This window comes from Anabrus simplex, chromosome 1 (assembly GCF_040414725.1).
Source record: "Anabrus simplex isolate iqAnaSimp1 chromosome 1, ASM4041472v1, whole genome shotgun sequence".
Classification (NCBI taxonomy): Eukaryota; Metazoa; Arthropoda; class Insecta; order Orthoptera; family Tettigoniidae; genus Anabrus; species Anabrus simplex.
The window spans coordinates 1239439259-1239451347 of NC_090265.1; the positions used below are offsets into that span (position 1 = coordinate 1239439259).

The window sequence follows — 12089 nt, forward strand, 5'->3', positions numbered from 1 at the left end:
AACTTACAATGACGTCAAATACGTATCTGAATATTTCGAAATTATAGCTTAAGAGATTTTATGGACGTAGGGACATAAATGTGGCAGTTTTAATGTGTGTGAAAGAGGGTATCCTAACTTCCCATAACCGTAATGAATTCTAGCGTTCTATTCTGACAAAAATGAATTAACCCCTTTTTTAAATTGTCAAGAATATCAAGAATCAAGAAGAGAAATTCTTATCGTCGCACATAATGCGAGATGTTTTGGTGCTAGCTGTGGCAAGAAATATGTAGGTAAGTTTATCAACAGAAAGCACAGTATTCATAATGTTCCCTCCACCAATCCACCGAGAGGTTGTTAACTTTATAATATCGTATTACAGAATCCGAACATTTAGTCATGTTATTATTATTATTATTATTATTACTATTATTATTATTATTAATATTATTATTGTCATGCAAATAGACCGAGCTAGTTTGGTAAAACGGATCCAGAGAGCGAGATGTTAGTATATTGCTTTTGTGGGTCGGGTTTGGAAAGTTTCGCATTCAGAATAACTACAGGACTTCTCCACTTTTCAGCCAGCTAAAATGTTAGTAATCAGGATTGGCGTTAACGGCAGCAGACTGGGACAGCAATTAGGTTAATTATGGTAAGTAATCTGAACAAAATATAAAGTAAATACTTATATTACGTAAATTACAACAGTTCTTGTTCCACCCTAGCCCAATCTTACGCTGGTTGCCTAAAATATATGTATTACTTAAAGATATGATAATTCCGTGTAAGATCACCGGCACTCTGAGCTTAATTTAATTTTGTGTGGCTATTTCTAGCCTCCGATGAGTGCGGGTGGCACCTGCCATGTATAGGTAACTTGCGTGTTTTTGTGGTGGAGGATAGTGTTATGTGTAGTGTGTGAGTTGTAGGGATGTTGGCGACAGCAGAAACACCCAGCCCCCGAGCCACTGGAATTAACCAATGAAGGTTAAAATCTCCGACCCGTCCGGGAATCTAACTCGGGTCCCTCTGAACCGAAGGCCAGTATGCTGACCATTCAGCCAACGACTCGGACACTCTCAGCTTGTACTTAACGTTTATGTAAGAAAATCCACTACCAAGCAAAGCAAATTTAAAGAGATGCTGAAGCAAGTATACAAAGTTAGACTGCTTTTCAGTATCATTAGATCACTATGTTACTAAAAATGGCGTGTTTTACACTGGTTCAGAGTTTACTTTCTTAACAGAGAACTTTTACTGCACACCGAACACTATGCATCTCTTGACGACTTCACTACACAGTTAATTAATCTCTCAAACTGCTTCGAACTGTGTACTAGATAATCGCTTTAATACACTCATTGATATAAATTTTCGGCTTATTAGATCGTGTTGAGTAGATACACTGCATGTCGGAAGTACAGAACAAAAATGGCCTAACGGTGTCTGGACACAAATGTGAAATTGATATTGTATTGTACTTTTATGTAAGTGACCGATATACTCTGTTTGTACATAAAGTTTAGTTAAGAAAATTCATATCCGGACAACAGTGGGCCTTTTATGTTGCGTATATTTACCACCTCTTTAGGCACGCCGTCGTTGCGCTCGAAATACGGTTGTGACAATGTTGAGGAGTGAAATACCTACCCGCAGCACATGTATCAGTACGAGAATGCGTTGAGGTAGGTGATGCAATACTGAACCTTAGATGGCAGAACCTTTCTGGCCAGAGTTCTAAGCTGAAATATTATCACATAGCGGTTTTTCTAGACGCGCATGTACTCAATGTGACCAAATGAGACGATAAATATTCACTTTAATCCACAGTTCGTAGTACACAGCATGTCCGACTCGTTGGCTGAATGGTCAGCGTAATGGCCTTCGGTTCAGAGGGTCCCGGGTTCGATTCCCGGCCGGATTTTAACCTTCATTGGTTAATTCCAAAGACCCGGGGGCTGGGTGTTTGTGCTGTCCCAAACATCCCTGCAACTCACACACCACACATAGCACTATCCTCCACCACAACAACACGCAGTTACCTACACATGGCAGATGCCGCCCACCCTTATCGGAGGGTCTGCCTTACAAGGGCTGCACTCGGCTAGAAATAGCCACACGAGATTATTATTATAGTACACAGCATATTACTCCGTGGGAACTAACGCTAGTTTAACGTGCTGCTGAGCATATTTTGTCTTTGGTTCACTGTCCTTACTCCTTACACCAGCCCTTTAAACCACCACTCAGCGCTGACTGAATTTGTTACAGAAGCACCCCTTCTTTGCACAAGACTGATTTTAACGGTAGTACGCAGTTTATGCAGCAACCTTCGTTCACAATCTACTCTGGTACGAATACTACAGTAGAAACTTCTTTGGATTAGGTAATAAGTTCTCCTCTCAAAACTCCATTAATTCACTTTTTTGTGATCGAGGGCCGCATAAAACATACGTTGTTGATATAAGACATAATGAGGTGCTAAACTAAGAACAAGCTAAAATCGAAAAAGTGAACAGTAATTTAGAATTGCAGAATTGCATGCTTCTTATATGAGAACACTCACCGGGGAATGATTCCCGGTTGTCTAGCAGGAACATTAGCCTCTTAGCTTCCGCGCCCTCATATTCCCTTAGCCGCTCTCGTAGATCGTGTGTATTAGACGCGAGCTTGTGCCGTTGAATTGACAACTCGTCTATCAACAACCGCGCGCAAAGCAAAGCATACAACTATCCCGCTGGCCCGCCATCCTCACTGGTCTCACGCAATTCCTAAAAGAATTCGAAACAAATGACACATATACTGGTTATAGGTCTTATTGCCGGTATCTGATAAAAAGTGGCTATAGTACAGTTGTTAGGCCCTGGTCAGGTTTTGTAGCGTTTAAAACCAATATTTCCAATATATCACGGCAGAACTTCTCAGGAATAGCGTGAAAGACATCTGGATTTGTAAAACACAACGATTTAAACAAAATAGAAGAACAAGAGGGAAAAGGAGCCTTTAAATCTCTCACCTATATTAAGCCGCCTGCTGGTAGACGACTCGGCTATGCAAAGTGCCACGTAGTTTCACGTGAATCTTGATATCTCGATCATTGCCATAGGACCTTCAGATTTACATGTAATCCGAACTACAGGAACGTAACTTTTGTCGTCACTTGGACAGAAGGTAATCAATAAAAATGGCGACTGGCACCCTCAATTTACAAAATAATTTAAATCCCAATTACGTTGCTATTGTTTTTCTCTCTGCTCCCTCAAAATCTACTTCTCAAATCAGCATCATCTGTTATAAAAGTTATTCTTAAAAGTCACAGAGGATTGTAGCACTATATCTGCTTAGAGGAGCACCTTGGAATAATAAACATTTCATTGCTGTGGTTCTCGTAAGAAGCAATTTTCAGAGGAGTTCCTGAAAGTACTAGCAAACCAATTAGCCCTGTCCACTCAATTTGAGCACATTTAAGTACCAATTGATTACATTCGATTCAGTCTCACAACGTTGATCGTAGGAGACCTAGTCAAATGTATTATACAGAAGATTTTATGAGGAGATGAAAGTGATGAGTGAAATGTGACGAATTCTCACACAAATGCTGGCCGATTGAATGACACCGTGTGCTGGTCTGAGGGATTCTTAAGTTATGCAGATCTTTTGACTGGGGAAGAATCGAGGGGAACCGGGCGAGTTGACAGTGCGCGTAGAGGCGCGCGGCTGTGAGCTTGCATCCGGGAGATAGTAGGTTCGAATCCCACTATCGGCAGCCCTGAAGATGGTTTTCCGTGGTTTCCCATTTTCACACCGGGCATATGTTGGGGCTGTACCTTAATTAAGGCTACGGCCGATTCCTTCCAACTCCTAGGCCTTTCCTATCCCATCGTCGCCGTAAGACTTATCTGTGTCGGTGCGACGTAAAGCCCCTAGCAAAAAATCGAGGGGACATTTTTTTGAACTAGATGGACTAAGTGAAAAGTGGCAATTGTATTACGAAAGACGTTGTTGAGAAGCCCTGCCGTTGCATTTATGAAGTGATGGCAATGAACATTGAAAATATACGACCACGGCACACAGACTGTAAAATCTCCACTTGCTACCAAATGATGAATGATTCAATATCAATACAATGATCGCAAAATATCAAACTAGGAAGCAGTGTAGAAAAATTAAAAGCTCTATATAGCAAACGGAATGCCACTGAGAGATAAACTATCCTCACTTGAATAGCTTACCATGTGAAGTATTGCTGAATACATTTTTAGACTTCTTAGTAATTACACTTCAGCAGAAATTGTGTGGAGAAGGACATTCGACGAACTTAAAGTACCTCAGAAGCATACTGGTGCAATGTTATTAAGTAGAAATAGATTCTGAATATAGTTAGTGTTTACCTTTCCGGCGAGCAGGAGCCGGGAGCTTCACGCAGCCCGCGTCCGGTGAACTTTTACTGCCACAGTGTCAGCAGGTCAGGCTCCATGCTGAACGTGCCCGAGCAGTGAACCTGCGGAATAATAATAATAACAATAAGAAGAAGAAGAAATAAGGCTGAGAAATTGTGTCAGAAGAAAAAATACATGATCGGAAGATAAAATTTATAATTCATAACTACAACAAGACTTGTTACTCAATAGTTTCTAAAAAATCTGTGAGAACTCCAGCATCATAAGGAATTGGAAGTTATGATAAAAGTTTCAGTCATTCACTTCACTTGCAGGAAACTTTGTGAATAAAATTCTCGCTTGTGCTTAGGGGGGGGGGGGGGGTGGAATTTTGTGTTTTATGTATTTATTCAATGCTATTCAACTCGAAGAAATATTTACATAAGTATGATAATAGTATAAACACTTATGATAATAATAATAATAATAATAATAATAATAATAATAATAATAATAATAATAATAATAATTTGAAGGTTTACTAACAGCGAAGTAGTCAGTCAAGTGCAATGGATGTCAGCGCTAAACAACATGCAATTATTTCCCATACAACAGTTTTTCGTAATATTCCCATCAAAGTGCCTTTTATAAATAGACTTGTAGCAGTGGAACGAGGTTTCAAACGACACAAAACGGATCCCTGAGTACGGTTAAAGAGGTTATGTTGGAATGAAGTAAAACTATGTGTAAAATTGCTCTGATGTGCACATAGTATACAATAAAACATTCAACGAAATATTGCACTTTTTACTTATTGGTACTTCTCCATCAGCAATTGGTATTGCTTACGTTTACTCATGTGCGCAAATGGTACTGTTAAAGAAATAGCTTGAAACTGTATTGTTTTAAACACTTTTTATCTACTAGTAGGATCTTCAATTTCTGCGTCTAAAAGCATTGTATCAATACTACGGAGATGATGATGACGATGATGATTACGATGATGATGATGATCACATCCAAGTAACTTCAAATGTTGAAAGTGCTCCGGTATGAAGCAGTCACAATAGACGTACCAATGACTGTGATGAAGTCCTCAAGTTGAGTTTCCGTGGACAGTTTCGACAGATAAATACATTCTCAAGATCTTGACTGCATCACGTTCATAATCAGATTTCTGTGTATAACTCCACCTTTGAGTGTAGTCTTGGTTTCCACCATTTCAGTTCTTGTCCTGTTAAGAGATCTCCAGAAGTATGTGTTCGAGTTCCTTCAGTTGGCCTATAGCAGTCGTATACTGAGGACTTCTGCTGCCAATATTGATTCCTAAGAACGGCTGGTGTGGTTGGAACTGCTTTGGTTTTATAATGAAACTACTCCGTAACCTGTGACTTTGTTCTTATCCTGTTCAGAGATCTCCAGAAGTATGTGTTCGAGTTCTTCCAGTTGGCCTATAGCAGTCGTATACTGCTGGCAATACTGATCCCTAAGAACGCTTGGTGTGGACTGAACTGCTTTGGTGTTATAATGAAAGTACTCCGTGAACTGAGACTTTTTATTCTGTTTAACGGCCATACATATGATGACTATCGTCCACGTCTTGTTCGAATTTCTCAGTTTCAGCTGCCACTTGCCATCGGGTTGGAGGTGGAGCTATACCACAAGTGTGGTATATAGCTTTTTGACGCTTGATGGTTTGAGGCACCCAGAAACAATTCAAAGCAGTATCCACTTTCTTGGAACGGGAAGGGGTACCCACACGGGATAGGCATACTCATCTGTATAGAAATAAAGTGTCAAGCTGTAGTTCGTATAATTGCTGGATGTGCTCCTCAACTTGACGCGTAGTAAATTGTTCGTGGCTCTGACTTCATACTAAGACAATGATAATGTGCTTTAAAAGTAGGTGACTGATAAAGCTAAAATCCAAGGCAATTGAAAACAGGGGAGAACTTCAGTTGCCTTCCTTCCTAACTGATTTTAAGGTTGCGATTTTCAGTACGATTACGTGGATCGAAAAGTGTAACCTCTGTTTTGCTAGGATTTACCTTCAGTTACCCATGCTATGCTTGAGCAATTCGTCGATGTAGTTCTGCAGCCTGGATTCTATTTGCCAAAATGATCTAGACTTGGTTCCAACACCAAGATCATCAGCAAATAATTACTAATATTCAGCCCAATAGGTTTCGTATTAGTGTAAACATTGAAGAGAATTGGTAGAAGGGCACTACTTTACGGGAGACGACTTTTCTGGTTCCTAAAACAAATTTATTTAAGTTGAAATGTCGCTTGGAATATTCTGTTCGGTAAGAAATGTTAAATAATTCTTGTAAGTTTGAAGTCTTCTGTCATTTTAAACAGCATATGTATGGGAAATCGGTGCTTGATCATATCGTAAGCAGCAGTCAGGTACACAAAATAAGCTTTAGTTATATGGCCTATCTGAAGTGTCTTTTTACTATGGAGATAATGCAATTCTGGTCACCTACCGTCTAACGCTGGCAAAACTGTTAGGATAAGAGCACAAAGTACCCAAATGTCTGGTATGCGTAAGTAAATATTCTGATATATAACGTTAGATAATTTCAGATTAGCAACTAAATTGTTGCTCATGAACAAGGCAATCACATTTTAGTCATGTGATTAACTATTTAGAATTGTCAACAACGAAGTCATTAAAATTTGAAAATATGAACTTCTTAGGTAAAGAAGAGGCCGACCAAGGGAATTATACTTGGAAGAGATCAAGGGAAAATGGGATTCAGAAGTTACCTGACGATGAAAAGAGCGGCACAAGATAGAGACGAATGGTTGTATCTACAAGGCATTTCCTTCAGGAAATAAGCGAGTGAAGTAATTTGATTGAGAATCAACCAGTCACTTATAGTCAGGGAGGAGTATTACCTCCAAATTTAGTCGGACGTCCTGAACAATATGTAACAATAGTACGTTAATTTTCAATTTTACATCGTTAAAATATTGGATGTTCTTATATGAAACGAATGAATCACACACACACATACACTTATTTAGTATATGGCAAAAACAAACACATCTTAGGAAATAATCTCCTTGAAACACAATATTTGCAGATACGAAAATCTCTGTATGTATCAAGGAAACAATATCGAAATTGAAAATCTCGGTACGCATCAAGGAAACAATATCGAAATTGAAAATCTCTGTACGCATCAAGGAAACAATATCGAAAATGAAAATATCCGTACGCATCAAGGAGACAATAGCCAACGAGCAAGGATTCAAGTTCACTGTAACTGAATTTCAAGGTTCTCAAACTACCGAATTGCTTCTGGAGTTGCTATAAGAAATTCTTTCAGACTACCTTGACACACAGAACCGTATGAGTACTGTTTACTCTTACGAATGTCACTAACTCCAGACACCTTAATTCTGGACCAAATTGTTTTACATTACTACAGTTTCCTCAGTAAATAGGCCTAGAGGAAGATTGTTGGAAGAACGTGACTTTAGTGTTCCGGTTATCGCTAGGGAGGCGCTGGCGCTGGTCGTGTCGTGACTGTGTACTGCAGGACAGCATGCGAACAGAATGAGGGGTTAGCGTGAGCCATTCCTGCACTCAATGAAGAGGGTAAAAATAGCATTTATTCCTCGGTAGATTCTTCTCCATGAATGAATGGGGGAGTAATATTAAGAACATTATACTATGAGCTGTACAAAATAATTAGTATGTCATTAACAAGGAATCGCGGGAGTTTAAGAAGATTACATCTTTTTCCTCTTCTTCCCGGACTTTACCCAGCCAGTTGGTGTCAGCACTGCGTATGGATTAAGTCTAGTCTTACGGCTGGATGTGTTTCCTGACTTCAACGCTATGTGGAGGGAAGTATTCTCCATGACGTGTTTCTGTGGTGGTTGATACAGTGATTTGTTGTACTGTATATGAACGTATGTTTAGACAAACACAAATGTCAAAGTTTCCGAGCTACAGGAATGAACCAAACTTGGCTAACATCTTCGGCCCGGCCAGGAATTGAACCCGCGGCCTTCTGTACCGGACACTACTAAGTTGACCATTCAGCAAAAGAGCCAGTCAATAAAAATATTATTCGATACGCTGCACAAATGATATATCGTTTCCGACTAGTAAAAATGAAATGGCGTATGGCTTTCAGTGCCGGGAGTGTCCGAGGACATATTCAGCTCGCCAGATGCAGGTCTTTTGATCTGACTCCCGCAGGCGACCTGCGCGTCGTGATGGAAATAATGATGAAGACTACACATACACCCAGCCCTCGTGCCAGTGGAATTAACCGATGATGGTTAAAACTCCGACCCTGCCTGGAATCGAACCCGGGACTCCTGTGACCAAAGGGCAGCACGCCAACCATTTAGCCATGGAGACGTTTCCGACTAGTTTAAGACACGCCCAATTTAAATTCTAAAATATAAGAAGCAAAGAGTCAAATAATAAGAAAAAACTGGCGCAATAGCTCTTTAATAGCCTTAGCCTGCCATGGTGACTGCTGTTCATACAGATGGTCGGTATGTATCGGAATGCCACGTGGTTAGCTTGGTGACACCCCCTAAAATTATTGCTTGGCTTTCGTGTTTGGGTCCACTACCTATCATATTAGACAACTCGTTAGCTGATAGATATCTAAGACATCGAAAATCCCCGTGAAGAAAGGATGTTCAAGAATGGTAAATCTAACTACCCTCGCAGTATAATAATAATAATAATAATAATAATAATAATAATAATAATAATGGCGTATGGCCTCCGGAGAGGCCTGGTTCGGGTCGTTTCCTCGTAGACGGCCTATTAGGCGATCTGTGAAGATGAAGGCTCTACCTAGGATGATTTCTGATGCTGAATACGCCACACACACCCGGCGCCCGAGCCATTAGAATTAACCAATTAAGGTTAAAATCCCCGACCCGGCCTGGAATCGAACCCGCGACCCTCTGAACCGAAGGCCAGTACGCTGACCATTCAGCCAACGAGTCGGTGTACCTGTAATATGAATTGATTATTTACTACTGCACAAGTTTTTATTCAGTCGCTGAAGGGACAGCGGACCTCCCAGACGGCAACGCTGTCTCTCACGCCGGAGAGATTTGATTCATTGAAGGAGATATTTTGAGAAAATGAAGGGGTTGGCGACCGTGGCCCAAAGTAATAACTGTTCCGGCGTTCTCCTTAGTGCAGGAGAGTGGTAAACGACAGAAAAATATTCTCAGACCAGCGGACGGTGAGGACATCTCTCTCTCCCGAATGCAGAGCTGTAGAACCGCGGCTACCGGTAAAGCGAAGCTTACTCTGCTCGGAATGCAAAACTGTCGAGCCACTGTCAAACCATAACCCCCACTACGCTCGAAGCTGACGCTGCATCCGCCGACCTGATTATTAATCGCACACTTTTTAGTGATAGATAGATACCCTAGTGTTGAATCGGTCGACCTCGGTTATCTTCGAGATTCGTACTGGCAACCTTTGAAACACAAACTATGAATCGCTTATGCATTACTGTGCGACATCTGGCGTACACTTTATGTACTTGTACTGTTGTTGTTTACACAGCAAAGCCAAACCATAGAATTCATGCTAGGAACAAGATTCGAATCGAGAAATGTTATACAATGTTATATAATGTGTGTGTGGCATATTTGTTGCCTTAAGGTAATAAAGTTTTAAAAAATTCATATCGATCGATCATATTATCGATTCAATTCAGATTTATTTCCATGTAGTTGTCAGTATTACTGGAGCCGGGAGAGCTCCCTCCTTACTCCTCACCCCTGTACATAAATCTATCGCTAAAAAGTGTGCGAGTAATATTTCTAGGATGGAATGGGCGTATCATTAAAAGTTCGTTCAAGAAGGCTGGATATTTCACAACATTTTTGGAATAGTAACCTGGCTGCCTATCGTAATGATGGCGTATGGCCACCGGAGAGGCCTGGTGCAGGTCTTTTGCTAGTAGACGGCCTGACTACCTATTAGAAGCTCTCTGACAGTGAGATTATCCCATTTGTACTGTGACCGTTCATGACCTCGTCATACGTATATGGAGACATCCTGTAGAAAGAATATGCCGTTTTCCGCGCGGTTCTACGTCAAATAGCCGCCGAACGGGGATAATCTTGTCGGTTCCGGGATGCGAGCCGCCCCCCGTAGAGTCACGCGCCTCTCCTCTCGTTGCGCGTAATTGAGAAAACAGGGAGTACAGGCACCCGTAAGTGGAATTCTTTCTCTCTCTGAGCGAGGGAGCTGGAGCAAGCGGGATGTCACATGACTGAGAGGTGAGGTCACGAAGCAGCCTCCAGGAAGTCGTCCCAACATTCTAGACGATATCACCCCATGTATTCCCCTAAATATCTGGTGGTATCAATGTATCGCTTTCAACTGTTGCGAGGCTATCAATATTGATAACTCGGAAATGCTTGATAGATAATTTCGAGTTACAGCTTCAATAAATGAGGGGATTTTATGAGGATTTATCATGTAGAGAACCATTCTACATGATAAGATTAACGAGAACTGCGCAGGTAGCGAATATCTTGAAGTGAGAAAGACCAGATGCCCGGCTCTGACAGGACCAGGAAAACTAAAAAATCCCCGGAGTCAAGCTCCACCTACTTTAAATTGGCACTGACGCTTTCAAAATTACAGGCGAGCCCGTGAAAAATTCGCAATGGAAAATGATCAACGAAAAGCGGGATGTACATGCTTTAATTTGATACTAAATTCAAAGTGTAAATACACCTGCCACCGGAGTGAGGTGTGACAAGGGGGCGTGGACTGATTCCCCCTCCAGAAATAATTCGTTCCACCATATAGGCGAGAGGCAAGAGACCAGGGTACCCAGTATATTCTGTGCATTTGGTGTGATCGACAAGTCTATTCGTGAGTGAACAGTTACTGTGAATACTCAGTGTTTTACATTGTGGAAATTCCTCATCGAACAGTGATATGTAATAGTCAGTGACAACATATAGTGAGCGACAGTGCGTTGCAAGCCAGATATTGATCATGCGTCTAATGCAGCCTGTATGAGCTGGATGTGAATTTTTTTAATTCGGATTATGTGTCAGAGAGGCGCGTGGTGTTCAAAATATAGTTCGATCACAGTGTAGCGGTGAGATTCGAACCGACGACATCAGTGATTGGCATTCAGCCATTGGTTTATAGACCGGGCAGTGTCCGCCGTATTCGCTCTAACGCAGTGAGTTGCACATTGGATTAAATATTATTGAAGTGGAGTGGGTCGATTGATGACCGATATAAAAAGATATAGTAACACGTATGTTCAAACCCTGTGAGTGCGTCCGTCTAGCGCGTGGTGCTCCTAGAGTCAACTAAAATATTTATGGAGAACTAGTGTGTGCAAGGGAAAGAAATGGTGTCGAGCTGCAGGACAGACTAATAATCTAGGGCTAGGATACTTAAATATACATATGAGTACCTTTAGCCGAGAAGGGTTTAAAATGCACGACACACTTAGTGCATTTATAACGCAATAATCCTTCCTCATTGCATGTGTGACCTACGAGAACTTCAGGGCTGGTGAGAGGTCGGCTGTATAGTCGCTTCAAAACGTCAGGTATACTCTGGACCTTCCAACGACATCTGAGGATCCAGTCGGCATGCGGACGAACCAGCAGATGAAGACCATGGACAACCCTGCAGATATCAACGCCCCGATGACCGTCTAAGCTAATGGATGTACTCCCTGAGGGCAG

The 12089-nt window shown here is 41.3% G+C and overlaps 1 protein-coding gene across 8 annotated transcripts in view; it reads right to left on the reverse strand.

Annotated features, from left to right (window-relative positions):
• pHCl-1 (pH-sensitive chloride channel 1) overlaps window positions 1-12089 on the reverse strand; it is a 1475408-nt gene that overhangs the window by 879219 nt on the left and 584100 nt on the right. For all 8 annotated transcript variants that reach the window (XR_011017610.1, XM_068225461.1, XM_068225460.1 and 5 more), the window contains exon 2: window positions 4377-4486. The gene's annotated coding sequence lies outside the window, so the exon portion shown is untranslated. The remainder of the gene's footprint in view (window positions 1-4376; window positions 4487-12089) is intronic.